General features: G+C 40.1%; 1 protein-coding gene across 2 annotated transcripts in view; it reads right to left on the bottom strand.

The window, feature by feature from the left end:
* Positions 1-18,364, bottom strand: part of IFT80 (intraflagellar transport 80) — a 189,469-nt gene that overhangs the window by 78,299 nt on the left and 92,806 nt on the right. The gene's annotated exons all lie outside the window — the stretch shown is intronic.

Here is an 18,364-nt window from a genome sequence, read left to right as displayed (position 1 = left end):
GAGGAGATAGGGGCAGGATGACAATCCCCTCTCATCCAATTAAGTTAGGCTTCTTCATTATCTCTTGAAGCAGTTGGTGGGCGGGGCCAGGGGTGTGGCTGCCTCCTCAACTTCTTCCAAAGACTCATTCACTCAAGCTGAGGAGGAGAGACCAAAGCAGCCCCTGTAGTGTTCATATCCAGCAATGCTGTTAGTGAATGAGCACATTGTCATGGCATACAGCCATAACCTTCCACTATACTGCTCTATACTATCCAAACCTGCCATTATATCACCATATACTACCCAAAACTGCCACTATACCACCCTATACTAGCCAAACCTGCCACTATACCACCCTAAACCTGCCACTAAACTACCCAAACCTGCCAAACAGTGCCTATAGTTGCCAATCATATGTTATGCTTATTTTATTTATCACAGTCAGATCAATGAAATATGCTTAATGTTAATAATGATAAAAGTTGTTGTTAACATTTATTTTTGTAATCAAATTCTGCATGAAACATTTAATAGTGGCATTTCAAGAGATAATTTAAGAGGGTGTGTTTAGGGGCGGGGCAGTCTAGGGTTTGGGTGAGGCAACTTGTGGCGAGTAACTCTTTAAGGCCTGGCTAGTAGCTCAGAACTTCAAATTTTGAGCCCTGGGTATATGTTCTGTTTTTGAGTTGTCACCAGTGATGGCATTGCTTGTCTAACGTGGCTCTTTCAGTTCGACATTGGGCTTCATATCTGCACATGAATACCATTACTCACACTAACTTTAGAGTGAGTACTCATACAAATGTATATTCTTAAGTAATTTGCCTTAACGTGGAAAAGTGACACAGCCGAAAGCTGAAAATTGTCTCGGGCAGGATGGGGGGGGGGGGGGGGTAGCCAGTATTGAAGTGGTTAATGTAAAGCCAGCCTAACTGATTCTAACTGACACTATCAGACGTTGCTAGTGACACTAATACAGTGATCAGTGATAATACTGTACACGGTCACTGTACTGATGACACTGGCTGGGTGACAGGGGCGATCAGGATGACTGACAATCAAGGGGTGTATGTGTGCTGATTTATCTCACAGACTGGCTGGCTTTTCTCCCTGATCTCAGCTCTGAACAGTAAGTGAGATCAGGGAGAAGAACCAGCCAGATCTGTGTTTACAAACATAGTGATCTATGTGCTGTGGTTGGCTGCAGCCATCAGCAGGTTCACAGACAAAATCATTGGCTGTGAGCCTGCTGACAAACTTGTGCTGTGTCCAACCACTGCACGAGCAGCAGAGGGCACACGTGCAGAAGTTCCTTTATGAGGTATGGGTACATTGCAGGGGAATAATAGAGCCTCCGGCTGTTGGCAAGTGGTAAAAAACGTGTATGTAATCATTAGTGGGGTCAAATTGACAGCTAATTTTGACTGAAGTGATGAGAAAATTTGAAGGAGTAGGTTGGAAAATTATTCTTTCACAAACAAATTTCTAACAGTGTATATGGTTTTCATTCGGTAAAGTCAATTCATTCCAAAATTAAATGTTAAAAGCAAAAAAGCAAACAAAATTTTTAAGTACTTTCAAACAACATTTGTGAAGCTGTTCAATGTACTGAGAATTTTCATACAAATGTTCTCTTCAAAAAAAAAGAAAAGGCCTCTTACCAGACATGGGGGATCGCAAGTTATAGAAACTAAATGCTTTATAAATCTGCAGGATAGCTGACGCTTTCACCATCAAGCATCTGGGTAGCTCAGTGACCAAGTCAGTAGGATGCAGCCATAGTGTCTCCACAGTACACCTTGCTCCTTACTGCACACCCATATGGTTGCTATATCCAGCAACCATATGCATTAAGCACAGATAAGGAGAGGCCACATAGCATAATATTGCAAAGGAATTTTCATTAAATCTAAAATAAAATGTGCTTACATATAACGTCACACTCTAGTTCTCCCCGGCGCATTTCCTCACAACTAGGTTCCTTTGGGATTGGAAGCTGATTATATTGAATGAAAATTTGTTTGTAATAATACGCTATGTGGCTTATTTTCCGTGCTTAATGCATACGATTGCTGGATACGTGGGTGTGGAATAAGGATCGAGGAGTGTACTTTTGCTGTGGAGACACTATGGCTGCATCCTACTGATGGGGTCACTGAGCTTCCCGGATGCTTGACGGTGAGAGTGTCAGCTATCCTGGAGATTTTTAGCCCATTTGATCTCTATAACTTGAGATGTCCCCTGTCTGGCAAGATGAATATTATATATATATATATATATATATATATATATATATATATATATATATATATATATATATATATATATATATATACACACACACACACACACACACACACAGTTGTGCTCATAAGTTTATATACCCTGGCAGAATTTATGATTTCTTGGCCATTTTTCAGAGAATATGAATGATAACACAAAGACTTTTCTTTAAATCATGGTTAGGGTTTTTGATTTATTATCAATCAAATGTGTTTACTCTTTAACCACTTCCCACCCGGCCAATGCATATATACGGCCGGGTGGGAGCCGTCTACTCCTGATAGGACAGAAGTAGCGGGATCGTGCGCGCGTGCCCGCGCAGCGGCGCGATCCCGATGTGCTCGTGTCACCCGGACACGGCACATCTCAGATCCGCAGGAGGGCTATGTGATTGGCCCTCCTGATCACATGACGGCCGTGTCCAATCACGGCCGTCATGTGATGTAAACAAACAGCCGGTTGCTAGGCAATCGGCTCTCCTCTCCTCACACGGAAGTCATCGCTGAGGAGAGGAGAGCAGAACGCTGCAGCCGGCTGATGATCAGTGAGTATGAGCTGTTTTTTACAGCTTTTTACTCACTGATCATCAGTCTAGTGTCAACACACAACACACCACACAGTACAAACACAGTCCCCACATATGTCCTCAAAACACACATGTCCCCAAAACATACATGTCCCCAAATAATAAAAACACATGTCCCTAATAATAAACATGTCCCCCACATATGTTCCACTAAAATCACATGTCCCAATGATTATCTGCACACATATGTACGTGATCACCTGCACACATATGTACATGATCATTTGCGTACATATGTCCCTGATCACACAAACCAATTATTATACACTTAACGGATTTTTTTTTACCAAAAACATGTAGCAGAATACATTTTGGCTTAAATTTATGACAAAATTTGATTTTATTGGATTTCTTTTCAAATAGAAAAAATAAAATATAGTTTTTTTCCAAATTTCCGCTTTTTTTGCGCTTTTATCGCAAAAAATAAAAAACGGAGTCGTGAATGAATAACACCAAAATAAAGCTCTATTTGTGCGAACAAAATGATAACAATTTTATTTGGGTACAGTGTAGCATGACCACGCAATTGTCATTGAAAGCGCTAGAGCGATGAAAGCTGAAAATTGGGCTGGGAAGGAAGGGGGTGAAAGTGCCCTGTATTGTAGTGGTTAAATTATAATGGCAACAGAAACTACACAAATAGATAGCTTGATTAAATAGATGGCTTCAGTCAAACACTAACCATGAGTGAAAGAAATGTTTTTGTGTTATCATTCATATCCTCTGAAAAATGGGCAAAAAATCATACATTCTGCCAGGGTATGTAAACTTATGAACACAACTGTATGTGTGTGTGTGTATATATATATATATATATATATATATATATATATATATATATATATATATATATATATATATATATATATTATATATTTTAGGAGCACTTTACATTTTTTTAGAACTGGCCACTTTGAAAACACATGGACACTTTATGCTAGATTATGAATTTATTCGATATGGACTTGTTGAATATATGATTTGCAGATGTAGTTTCTATATACACCAATTAGTGATTTAGAAAACTATTTAGTGTATGAACAGCTTTAGTTAGGGAAAGATAATTTGAAAGCAAACAACTACTGCTATGCTCTCTTTAGAAAAACCCATAATTCTATTTGATCTGATTAGACCGGCTGATCATTCTCAGTGGTCTGTCTGGCAGTTAACAGAGGAGGAGCAGGCAGAGCCACACATGCTTAGGACAGGGATGTCCATTGGGAAGGCTCTGGCTGACTATATGTCTTGAAGCGCCACAAACAAGAGTTGACACCGCATGCTGGATAAAGGCTTGATATAGTGATAGATTTGCTTAAGTAAGATGCACTTACTCTAGAGAACTCAAGCTGTGAATGCAACACTATATAGATCCCTAGTCAAGCTACCATCATACTTTTATAGCCCCCTACAACCTCTCCCGTGTATCTCCAAATCTGCCTATGGGGGGTCATGCATACCATTGGCTTTGTCCCTCGCTCTACCTGATTCACACATGTTTTCTGGTTTTAGACCTTAATTAACCCCTCACGCGCCTGACGAAGCATTATTTGTCAACACGAAACATGCTGAGCACAGTTCATTCCATCTAGTGTAGTCCATCTACAGATATAGCGCCATATTTTCCCTACCAGTGTTTGGTGATGTTTGTCCTTATGTTACAGATTCACCACTGTTTACATTTTGGAGGCTTCTTACCCATGTTTAGGGGGTGGGTATGTTCATCTAAAATTGGGGTTATTGTTGATTTTGATGATGTTCTCAACATTATTCTTTAATAAATTACTATATTTAATTTTTACATATGTCTACTCATTGATACAGTCCCCATATTTATTGGTCTCTTGTTCTCTCATGTTCCAGGGACAAGGCATATCATACTATCATATGTCCTTGGTAGCCATGTCATGTGGGCATAGCATTATGAAATAAATTGGGTTATTTAACCCCCAGTGTTAGGGGTATACCTTGCATTGCAATGTATGTAATGGCAAAATTTGTTTTTGTTTTGGATGCAGCAAGAAAGAGCTAATCCCCCTCCATTTTTTTTATTTTCAATGTCTGTATTTAGTTGGGGAGATATCCCTTTATTTCTTGTCCCAGAAACACAACACGAAGTGAGAGACAAGTAGATACAGAAAAATATTACAACAATGTTTCTCAACTCCAGTCCTCAAGTATCCCCAAACAGGTCATGCTTTCAGAATTTCGCTCACATAAAACAGCTGGGGGAATTACTAAGGCAGGGAAATTGATCAAATCACCTATGCAAAATAATGAAAAACCTGAAAACACGACCTGTTGGGGGGGTTGAGGACTGGAATTGAGAAACATTGCTATACAGCACCATAAACAATGAAAGCTGTATCCGAAATGATAAACAATGTGAGAATACATTTTAATCTTAAAGTGCTTGTAAAGACAGAAGTTTTTTTTTATCTTAATGCATATTATGCATTAAGATAAAAAGCCTTCTCTGTGCAGCAGCCTCCTTCAGCCCACCTAATACTTACCTGAGCCCCCTCTAAATCCAGCGATGTTGTAGGAATGTCTTGGCTGCCTGGGACACCCCTCCTCATTGGCTGAGACAGCAGCGTGCGCCTTTGGCTCCCACTGCTGTCAAAGTCAGTAAGCCAATGAGAAGAGAAAGGGGGCAGGCCTGGTCATGGCCCCGTGTCTGAATGCAGAAGCAGTGACTCAGCTCAGCGGCCCCATAGCAGGTTGCTTGCTGTGGGGGGCACTTAACAGAAGGGAGGGGCCAGGAGCACCAAATCTACTGCACCGGGCAGGTAAGTAGGACATGTTTGTTATTTTTACCTAAAAAGAAAAAACAATCACTTTAAAAGGGAAACCTTTATTGTGCAATTTACACTGAAGAGCTCTACAACAATAATGAGTACAGATTTTGTGTTGATTCCATATGCTTGAATTAATTATTCACTGACAACACCCAAACCAATTGGTATGCAAAGACTTCATTTTTGCAACAGTGAGTGAAATATCAAGTCGTTTATAAGAGCGTTTACAACGAGACAGAAAGTGAGTGAGGAAGAACATTAATGTAGTGTAGTCTGCTCGAGACTGTGCACACCTGAAACAGCTGGATATCAGACAACAGAGAAGGCAGTGGCAGAGGTCAGGGTTGCTTCAATGAATATGAATAGGAAAAGACACAGCAAGAGGTTCAAGTCTGCTAGAGACATTAGCAATATATGCAGGCCTATTAAGATTGATCTGAAGAAAGATGAGCCAAGCTTACCAAATGGAGCTGAAATGCAAAGCTAATTAAAACACTCATTAATCAAAGCCTGAAAAGGAACTTTATCCAATAACTACAATGAAAAAAAAAACACACCCTCTATAAACAAAATATGTCCAGATAGAAAGTGCTGGATACATAATTGTGCGTGTTAAGCAAAGAATATTTAATGCATTTGCCATATTTAGAACTATAATTTCTTTTGCAGTGCACATGAGTCCACAACTATCAAGCTCTTAGGAGACTTGTCAACTGCTGACATATAAATATAATGAGGGCAGACAAGTGTAACTGAAGGACTCACATGAATTACTGCTAGTCCATTTATTTTATTGAGATACTACCCTAAAAGAAATCAGATAATGTTCTATACATGCACGCTTAATTAATGTGGATGGGGAAATAGTAACTGAAGTGAATCTGGCCCGTAATACCAGTATGTCTGAAGGTAATAAAGAAAATGCAATGCAAATTTACCACTTATCTAAATGTAATGAAAACATTTGTAAGAAACCACAGGCATGGCTCTGATGATGGACAAGTGTATTTATCTTGTTTATATAGCATCAAAAAAACTCTGGGTTCTAATCCACTAGAAACCAGCATTGGTATACAGTAAGTCTCAGGCACTAAAGGGAATGATCCTACCTCTATCACACAGACACACAAATAAAGTAAAATTACCAGTATACAAACTAATCATAAATAGACTCCATACCAAAAAAATATTCTACTGTTCTGTGACAATTAAATGAGGTATAAAAATTAAAAAATTATGGGAGGAATCAAAGATGTTGCCCTAACATGAATGTTGCTATCTACCAAAGATTGGAAAATGAACACAATGTTTTGTTTTGGCAAAATCTCCACCACTTCTCTCTGGTTTTAAACTATTCTTTTGTTTTATGGTTCCATAATATTCCTTACAAAAATAAGACACAAGCTGTTCTTACATATGACATAAAGGCGTCTTATTGTGGCTCTAAAGGTTCTAAGGTCAACAAAAAAGAAACCAACCAATTATACTCATATATACTAACTATATGGGCTTTGCTATATTAATATAGTTTGCTATAACACCTATTCTTACAAACAGTTTGTGATTGAATCTCTCATTTGATTTGTCTTTAGCCATTTGATAAAATTGCAGATTATCAATGTAATACATTTTTGGTATTAGCTTTATTTGAGAGACATTGACTTATCTACCGTATTCCTTTGAGTGAATAAGTTCAACTTAAGTGTATGTTTTTTCAGCAAACTTGAAAACTTATGTGGCCTACATGTTGGGCCAAACCATGGCCTCTTGGTTTTCCTGGGGAACTTAATTTCATTTGTGCCACATATTGTACCCCCGGGCAGGCTTAACCACTTTACCACTGGGCACTTAAACACCCTTAATAACCAGACCAATTTTCAGCTTTCGGTGCTCTCACATTTTGAATGGCAATTACTCAGTCATGCAACACTGGACCTATATGAAATTTTTGTCCTTTTTTTTCACACAAATAGAGCTTTCTTTTGGTGGTATTTAATCACTGCTGGGTTTTTTATTTTTTGTGCTATAAAAGAAAAAAGACCGAAAATTCTGTAAAAAAATGAACTATTCTTTGTTTCTGCTATAAAATTTAGCAGATTAGTCATTTTTCTTCATAAATTTTGGCCAAAATTTATACCACTACATATCTTTGGTAAAAATAAGTACAAATTGGTGGATATTATTTGGTCTTTGTGAAAGTTATAGAGTCCACAAGCTATGGTGCCAATATCTGAAAATTGATCACACCTGAAGTACTGATGGCCTATTTCAATTCTTGAGACCCTAACATGCCAGAAAAGTACAAATACCCCCCAAATTACCCCTTTTTGGAAAGAAGACATTCCAAGGTATTTAGTAAGAGGCATGATGAGTTTTTTGAAGTTGTCATTTTTTCCCATAAATTCTTTGCAATATCAAGATTATTTTTAAATTTTTTTCCCAAAATTGTCATATTATCAGTTTATTTCTCACACACAGCATATGCATACCACAAATTACACCCCAAAACACATCCTGCTATTACTCCCGAGTATGGCGATACCACATGTGTGAGACTTTTACACAGTGTGGCCACATACAGAGGCCCAACATGCAGGGAGCGCCATCAGGCGTTCTGGAGCACCCAGGACAATTCTGACATTTCTCTCCTACATGTAAAAATCATCATTTATTTGCTAGAAAATTACATAGAACCCCAAAACATTATATATGTTTTTTTAGCAAACACCCTGGAGAATACAATGGTGGTCGTTGCAACTTTTTATCTCACACGGTATTTGCGCAGCAATTTTTCTAATGCTTTTTTTTTGGAAAAAAAACCCAGTTTTGTGCTTAAAAAAAAATAAAACACAGTAAAGTTAGCCCAATTTTTGCATAATGTGAAAGATGAAGTTACGCCGAGTAAATAGATACCTAACATGTCACTCTTCAAAATTGCACACACTCATGGAATGGCGCCAAACGTCGCTACTTAAAAATCCCCTATAGGCGACACTTAAATTTTTTTTTACTGGTTACATGTTTTGAGTTACAGAGGAGGTCTAGGGCCAAAATTATTGCTCTCGCTCTAACGTTCGCAGCGATACCTCACATGTGTGGTTTGAATACCGTTTTCATATGTAGGCGGGACTTAAATATGCATTCGCTTCTGCATGCGAGCACATGGGGACAGGGGCGCTTTAAAATTTTAATTTTAATTTTATTGTTCATTTTACTTTATTTATTTTAGTTTGACATTTTTTTCCCCAAAAATTAATTTTTTGATCACTTTTATTCCTATTACAAGGAATGTAAACATCCCTTGTAATAGGAATATGGCATGACAGGTCCTCTTTACAGTGAGATGTGGGGTCAATAAGACCCTACATCTCACCTCTAGGCTGGGAAGCCTGAAATAAAAAATAAATAAAAGATTCTGGCTTTGATCATATTGGCGAGTTGGTAAAAGCACCGGAGGGCGGCGGGAGGGGGGGGGGATGTCTATGGCTGGGTATCTCCGGGTATGGCAATTTATGGCAGAGTATTGGCAGGGTATTGCAGAGTATTGGCTGGTATTGTACTGCAGAGTATTGGCGGGTATTGGCAGAGTATTGGCGGGTTTTGCAGAGTATTGGCTGGTATTGCAGAGTATTGGCTGGTATTGCAGAGTATTGGCAGGTATTGCAGTGTATTGGCAGGTATTGCAGTGTATTGGCAGGGAATTGAGGGGTTCAATTTTGGTGAGCAGCGATGTGGGCACTGCAGATGCTGCCCACAGTGCTGCTGATACCGATCTCTTCCCCCTCCACTGTACCGATCGGTACAGAGAGGGGAGGGAGGAACATAACATGACGCTGGTTTGTTTACAAGTGATCACTCCATCATTTGATCCACAGGACCCGGCGGTCACGGATGCTCTCGAGTGCGTGCCCCAGGGGGCGCGCAAGAGCGGAATTCTGGGAGGACGTCATATGACGGCCTCCCAGAGTTAAGAAACCACCCTGTAGCCGTCAATCAGCTATGGGGCAGTTGTTAAGTAGTTAATATTGCATAGCGGGGTTCTCATTTAGCCCCCTTGAATCTTGGCCTGGCCCTATTGCCCATATTATACATACACCGGTTGACCTCAGTCGCTGTTTTCATTACTGTATTTGTTGAGTTTTTTTAATCTTTGGGTTTCCGTATTGCACCACTAGGTATTTGAAAGCTGGAAGTCCTACCTCCACTCATCTCCCTAGTGGAATGTACCTATTATATTGGCACCCTAACTTTGTAATAATTATTATGTACCTATATGTAGCCAAATGACGGCTACAGCGCGGACCTCCTTTGCCGGGACCTATTGACGTCGTCCCGTGCACGAGCGGCCTGCGCGCCCCCTGAGGGGCGCGCGTGGCACGCTCTGTGATCGGCGAGTCTGAGACTCGCCTGATCACGGATCCGAGCAAGGGGTCAATCCCGACCCCTTACCACGTGATCAGCTGTCAGCCAATGACAGCTGATCATGTGATACTACGGAGCCGGTAATCGGCTATTTTTCCTCCTCGCGCTGATAAAAAGAAAAAGAGCCGATCGCTGGCGCCCGTGATCGGGACTGATGTTACCAGTGCCCACCTGTCCCCTGCCAGTGCCACCTCAGGAATAAATAAGTGCCCCCCGTCAGTGCTACCCATCAGTGCCCATAGTGCCACCCAGCAGTGCCCATAGTGCCACCCAGCAGTGCCCACAGTGCCACACATCAGTGCCCACAGTGCCACCCATCAGTGCCCACAATCTGCCTCAACAACGGTGCTGCACCCCAGTGTCACATATCCGTGCCCATCAGTGTCATCTACCAGTGCCCATCAGTGCCGCCCATCAGTGCCCAGCAGTGCCACCTATCAGAGCCACCTATCAGTGCCACCTATCAGTGCCCATCAGTCCCATCTATCAGTGGTACCTATCAGTGCCCCTTAGTGCCACCCATCCATGCCACCCATCCGTGCCATCTTATCTGTGCCCATCGGTGCCACCTTATCTGTGCCTATTAGTGCCGCCTTAACTATGCCTATCAGTGCCCACCAGTGCAGCCTATTAGTGCCCACCAGTGCAGCCTATCAGTGCCCACCAGTGCAGCCTATCAGTGCCCACCAGTGCAGCCTATCAGTGCCGCCTCATCAGCACACTGCAATGAAGGAGAAAAATCACCTGTTTGCAAAATTTTATAACAAACTATTAAACATGATTTTTTTTTTTTTTTTGCATCTTTTTTTGTTTGTTTAGCAAAAAATAAAACTCCCAGCTGTAATTAAATACCACCAAAAGAAAGCTCTATTTGTGGGAAAAAAATGATAAAAATTTCATTTGGGTACAGTGTTGTATGGCCACGCAATTGTCATTCAAAGTGCATCAGCGCTGAAAGCTGAAAATTGGTCTGGGCAGGAGGGGGGTTTAAGTGCCCAGTATGCAAGTGGTTAAACGCATATGGATGGAAAAAAAAAAAAAAGCTCAACCTTTAATCCAAAGCTGTTCCCATAATACATTTTGTACTTTTTTGCCACAAGAAGTCTGCAGTCTTCCAGGTTGAAGGCCGTGGAGAAGATGTTGGACATCATAGAGCTACCCCATAATTGGCCATCACAGCAGCACTCTTCATTCACAGAATAATAAAAAGAGCAACATCATCCAGGACTGCTCATCACCGGATGAATTAGAGAATGCTGCATGTTCCATGACTGGCTTAAAGACACTGGACATAGTATAAAATAAAAAAGCAAAAAATATTGTAGTAGGGGGCATACATGGAGGGTGGATGTTAATTGGAGGATGGGGGGGGTTGAGCTCAAAGTGTATGTAAATGCACATTTCTTCCATTATCACTAAAATAGAATTTATGGAAAATGCTAATTTTTAGTGTGGTCACTCAGGCTGCATTCACACCTGAGCGTAGCGTGTTTGAACGTTTTTACCGGCGTTTTGTCGCGCGACAACGAGCGTTTTGTCACACTACAACGCGCGACAACGAGCGTTTTTAACTTCGGCGTTTTTTTTCAGCCAATAGGAAAAATATTTTTCATCTACTTATTTTTTCTTGAGCAGATACAGCGTCAAAACGCCCGTAGAAACGCTCGTTGTCGCGCTAAACGCTCGAATCGAGCGTTTCCATTAGTTGCTAAGGGAATGAAAACGCCCAAATCAGCCCAATTCGCGCGACAAAAAAGGGTCCGGAACTTGTTTGAGCTGCAGGCGTAGGGCTTCAGGCGACATGGAGTGGAGATGTGAACCATCTCCATTGAGAATAATGGATTTTTTCCCCTCCAGCGTTTTGTAGCTTCAGGCGTAGGGCTACAAAACGTTCAGGTGTGAATGGGCTGTAAAGCAAGAAGTGAGGGAAAGCCCTCCATTCAGGACAACTGTTTCAATGACAGCTCTCTAAGACAGGAATTCTATTTACATGGGAATACTTCCTGTCTTTTCCTGTGCGGTTTCCAGTCCAGTATATAAAGGAAAATCTCCTTAGAAGGACACAGGCAAAATAAAATTTTAGGGGTTTAAACCCTTCCCTAATTTAATTGGCTTTTAATAAATTAAATGGTGTGGGTGAACCCAGATACAGAATGGTTCTCACAGGCAATTAATGAACCCTAAACCAGGGTGGGCACAAACGTGAACAAAATGTTCACATTGAGAGGTCTAAACAACTATGTCAGTAGAAATGACTGAAGGATGTTCCTTAGTCAGGGGTCAAGTCATGGGGAAAAAAGTGTGGGAACTCCCACCCAAGATCCACTCGCCCACCAAAAAAAAAAAAATGATACGCTCATATGCACGAGTGCTTCAAAAGTGGTATTTTTCATCCAATTTTTGTATTGTGTGTATGAAGCTTAACTGTTAGTACATATAAAAAAAAAAAAATCCTCAATAAATATAAATACGGTAATTCTCTGAATAATCAGCATTCATTCAATTGTGCTTCCATGCAAATGTGAACATCATGTTCTGATCTTTATTGGGGAATTTTATTTTGTATATAGAGTGTTTATGTGGGGAGTTTCCCCATTTTTCATTGAACAGAGTTTGGATAACACAGGGTTAAAAGGAAAGGTCATAAACTAACTGCACATTATTTGGACAGAATGCTTGGGGAGATAGTGATGTGTTCCTGCTTAGGAGATGTATGTTAGCCTGGGGGGCTGAAAACTCTGCAGGGCTCCAACACACACTCGCTGCTATTCCAACCCTTCACATATTTACACATAAACGTCCCTCCTGGCATTAAACTTTGCCAGGTATTGTGCTCAGCTTACCACCTCAAACTGATGTTCCTCCCTCAGCTCACCTCTCTCCCTGCATGTCCTGTGAGCAGAGTAGCTGTGCTACTCCTCTGGGTTTTCTCATCATATGGCACTGAAGATAGAGGAGGGGGGGATTCAGCGGGACACACAGAGCAAGTATGCAGGAGATGGGGGGGGGGAGATGAGGAGACAGAAAATCAGATCAGGAGCGGCTGGCGGGGAGGAGCGCATCATGAGAGGTCTGACTAAATACAATCTCTTAGCAGCTAGCTGTGATTGACAGGTAGATCAAAGCCGAAGCTGTCATGGGGCCCCCTACTGGCAATGCCTGAATGGTCAGGTGTGTGGTACTTACTATTGCAAGCTGTGTCGGCAGCTGCTGGTGTAGCACCTGCCACACAGCTCGCATACTTCAAAGTCTTGCAGGACACGGCTGCTAAGTGCCGGTTCACACAGGGGCGACGCGACTTGCAGCGCGACTCACAGGCGTGACCTGCACACGACTTCAGCAGCGACTTGCAAAACGACTTCTGTATAGAAGTCAATGCAAGTCGCCTGAAGTCACCCCAAAAATAGTACAGGAAGCTTTTTCTAAGTCGGAGCGACTTGAGTCGCTCCTATTAGAACGGTTCCATAGTACAGAACGGAGCGCAACTTGTCAGGCGGCTAAGTCGCCTGACAAGTCACGGTAGTGTGAATGGGCACTAAGGGGAACTGAGTTCCTGTTGTGGAAAAAGTACAGGAACTCCATTCCCACGCGTTCCCGCAGGACTTGAGCCCTGTCCTTAGTACTATAAAGCTTTTTTTACACAGATTTCTTTCTTTGTTTACCTATATATTCATGCAATCACCTTCTGAACATCTTTATAAATGAAAGATGAAGGTTCCATGTGCAGCAGGGTACAGCTTTACGTGCAAACCAAAGTTTACTTTTCCTGCATATTGGTGGGTGGGTAGTGCAAACAGAAAAGATCAATTTCTACCTTCAATCATAAGGAGTTAACCAGCACAGTTCACTGTCCACGGTGATATTTCTTATGTTGGTGATAAATCAGTATTCCTGCCCTTCTTAAATAACTTTAGAAAAGTTCATGCCTGGGGAGTGGATAGACTCATGGCTGCAGATAGTAACACATGGAGGTCTACTGAATAATTCACTTTCTTTATATGTCCTTAGAAGTTAATTTGCATTGAATTGTTAGTTTAGGTCCATCTGCCCTGCAGTTTCCATGTGTCTCTTTATGGTCTTGCTATATAGAAAGAGAAGTATGTGACCAGTTTCTTGATGGAAAATATTGGAAGCACTATGTCACACAAGAGAATTTCCCACTACAAATGCACTGTTGTGCTACTTGACACATGTGGAGTTGCATGACAAGTCAAAATCCATGTATTTCAATGGTCCCCGTTCTAATTGGTGCGACTCAATTCGCAGCGACTCAAAAAAAGGTTTTTGTACTACTTCGTTCCAACTTTGGTGCAACTTGTTCCCCCATGGTTCTCATCAGTCGCATGAAATTGCATTAAAAATCGAATTGCAAAGTCGCACTGTAAATCGCATGACTTTGGGGGGTCGCAATAGTGGAAATTGAGCCTTACACTTGTTCTTTGAGAGCAGTAAAGCTTGGCTTATCATCCCATGTGCCTAGTAGAGGATTTTCTTTAAAATATAGGGAGGATTAAAGGAGCTTTGCACTTGGTCCATAATAAATTCAGTGGGATAACAGTAATAACTATGGTATGATTGTTATTATGCATCCCCTGTGCTTTTAAATGATTAGAAATGAGTAGCTTGTTAGGAATTTCTGGCAAGGTGGAAGGAAAGTTTTAGTTCTAATTCTGTCTATTTAAAAAAAATAAAAAAAATAAAACACTAGTAAAATGTGTACAAAACAAGAGGCATAGCCTACGCCCAGATACTATCAGAAAACAATGCGTGACTGAGAAGTGCAGCCTGATAAGGGATCCATTCTCTCACCCGCTATTTCCTGCTGTAAAATTACTGTACAGAAGATTAAGATAAAGAAAATTAATAAAAAATGATTGTATGCATTAAGTGATCACTTCACAGAAAATCATAGCATGCAGACATTATCAATATGAAAATAAGACTGCTAAGGAAAAAAATTCCATGTCTAATAGCTGTCAATATTGATAGGCAAATCTGTAAATAGGAGAACCTGTTGAACTCTACTGTAAAGGGATACAGATATCAAGAGGGGGGCAGCTATACTCCTCTGGGTCTTTTTGCTAAATGTAAACCAGAGTCCACCGACATCTCATTGTTATTAAAGAATACAGTCTGCCTATAAAAACTGGACGGTATTCATAAAACACTGCAAATCCAAAAACAAAAGGAGGCATTCCTCTATTAACATGAATATTTGCCAGCACACCTTCAATTAAGTCCAATTTTTCCTGATCAATCACATCTGGCAGGTGCACCCAATCAATGTGTGCATACTCCATAAAAGTGGCTAAAGAGGTTAAAAGTGCTATTCTGTATTACTGATTCATTTCCACGGTCCCTCAGTCACAGCAAATTTACTGATCTGCATCAGCAGCATTTGTCTTTTGTGACAATTTGTTTATGTAATTTTGGGGGGACTCATGATGCCCATATGAAGCTAGGTGGTGGGAAGGGTATCTTGCTTTCTGTTGGATGTTCATTTAAATGCTTTGCACAACTGTATGCACCTATCTATAATAATATAAATGTGTATAAACCAATAAAAATACCGTTCAATAATATGCAAAAAAAAAAAAATGTTTTTTTTACAATAAAGTAGAGATAATTAAAATTCATGCATGTGATATAAATATTTGCTCATGACAATCTAGTGGTAGTATAGCCTAATGAAATTCCTTTTATATAAATGGTCCTAAACAAAAGTTTTGGACCATTCCCAAAGACGTAATCACAAAAACGTCAAGGTGGTACTTGGACATGTTACTCCACCTATTTCTGGTCCCTCTGGTTGTTTACGGTTGTGTTGGTGGAACGCACGCCAACCATGGGGGTGGAAGCGAGGCGTCATCCAGCACAGACAAGCCAGCAGCCCCATTGTTGGGTTAAGGCACTGCTGTAAGCGGCCACTCGCCTTTTCTATTTATTTTTTTTACTACATTTTAATAAATAGGATTATGCTATGGGTTTCCATAATTTCTTTTACATATCCCATACTTAATCTCTGAGGAGGAAGAGTTCCATATATCTCCAGGTTACAGGAATATTAGCAGGCATTATCCTACCAAAGCTTCTTTTGTTTTCTTTTTAATTAAAGGAGTCAAATCCTTCTGGTAAGCAGAATATTTACCTATAGCACGTGGGGTGTTTTTACAGTGTCTGGTGAAGGAATACTCTAAGGAATACCATTTCTCTGGAGTACTATCTGCATAGAATTTTTTCACTAAATTAACTTTTGTTTGGAACCATTTATATAAAAGGAATTTCATTAGGTTCATTAGGCTATATTGCCACTAGATTGTCATGAGCAAATATTTATATCACATGCATTAATTTTAATTATCTTTACTTTATTGTAAAAATTTCTTTTTTTTGCATAGTATTGAACGATATTTTTATTGATTTATACACATTTATATTATCACGTATTATTATAAAAAGCTTCCTCTTCATGTTTTTTAATCACATTCTTGAGACTTGTTTTCTTATTTAGAATTAGGTGCAGGGTTACATACCAATTTTTTTTATATGCACCTATCACAAGCCTGACGAAGGGGTTCTGCATGGCTCTAAAACATTGCACTACACAGTTTGTGATGTGATCTTTCTTCAATAAAAAATGTTTGGACTTACTTAACTGAAGATCCGTGGTGTGGTGGCAAATATTTACATTGTGTTGTGTATGCTCCAGTATCCAGCTGGTGGTCATAAGAACATGTGTGATGGAAATATGGACTGTTATTACACTATAAAAGCACAGCAAGAGAAGTCATCCAGATCCTTCATTTATAACTGTAAAGGTTATACTGTAGCTGGCCACAGATGACCATTTTCAGCCAATGAGCTGAACGAAAAAAACGTATGGATTCCTCCATCCACACAAACAAGATGGATGGAGGAATCCTCCCCACTGGGATATTGTATTCTGACCGAGGGGCTCTCTGCTGTCAGAATATACTGATCAGCGGCTACAGCCAACTGACAGAGAATGTTGAAAGGATTTATCTCAATCAGCAGCTGCAGTTAATCAAGAGAAAAATTCCAACATTCCTATTCAACAGAAGTTGATCTAACAATTGACTTCTGCCAAACAGGGACAGCCACACATGGACTAAAATTCGGCCAGTCCCTGCTGAAATTATTTTTTCTCTCTGTTTGGACATTAAGGGGTTAGAACACCTTTTTTTTTTTTTTTTATTGCCGTTTGTTACCCCAATAAGTAGATTTACGCTGTCAAATTTTACTAGTGATACTCTGAGCGAAAGATGGAGGAAATTTTCCAGCGGGGACAACTGTATGGGTGGCAGCAGTTTAAATATGGAATTAATTTAATTTTGGGGAGATTCTCTCTCAATTCCTGTTGCACATCTGGAACAGGAGGTGAAGGAACATCATAAAAAAACACATCACGTGCTATATTTACCTATAGCACAAAAAAAAAGGAAAAAAAGAAAATACGATAGGGGTTTTATTATTATCTACTCTATAATTGTAAAAAGTCACACAATCTTGTATTCTAAATTCCAAATGGCTGGCTGGTGCAAGGGAATTTGGTGAAAATTACCCAAGTATGTCCAAGGAAATGTAAAAAACATTATTTTTGCTTGCAAATGACTGGATGATGGAAGTTAGCAGAGCTTTACCTCATTCACTAAGCTAAGTGCAAACACCTAGGCAAATTAAACAGCCTATTTGCCTTTACAAATCAACTATCACTACAAGTGTCACAGCCTATGGAATTTTAGCTTCACCCCAGCTAGGTCATGTGTAGGTTATATGTCGGTGATAACTGGAAACATTTTTATTTTATCTATACAGATGTTAACACAGCGGTCAATTTTCTTCATTAAATGATGGTCTGATATCTGGGTTTACCTAAAAATGCAATCAATTAATATAATGAAGTAAAGCATAACAATGTAAGGGAAAATTATCCTGAAGTAGGCTGCTGTGGGCTTTCCAAGTGAGAAAACGAAAGTAAATGTGTGAACATCATCTCCAGCGGAGGTCTGCATCCTATTTCAACTTTTGACCCACATTTAGTGAAATGGGCAGTAGAAATATCTACCAAGGATAGCATTCCAAAAAGCTTCACAGTTTAAATTGGGGAAGTAGGCTAGAGCTGATTGTCACAAGTCTCCTTCCACAAGTGCTTTTTTCCCCCCAAATTCCCCCCCCCCCAAGTTTTGCCAAAAGGTCATTGGAAACTTAGAGAGATTTTCATGTGTTTAGTATACAACCATTTACAAACGCACCAAAATTGTGTTCAGAAATGTTT

Source organism: Lithobates pipiens, unplaced genomic scaffold (genome assembly GCF_037356315.1).
Source record: "Lithobates pipiens isolate NorthernLeopardFrog02 unplaced genomic scaffold, aLitPip1_a1.2 Scaffold_18, whole genome shotgun sequence".
NCBI lineage: Eukaryota > Metazoa > Chordata > Amphibia > Anura > Ranidae > Lithobates > Lithobates pipiens.
The sequence above is the reverse complement of the archived record's forward strand: the minus strand, read 5'-3'. Positions and strand labels throughout refer to the sequence as shown.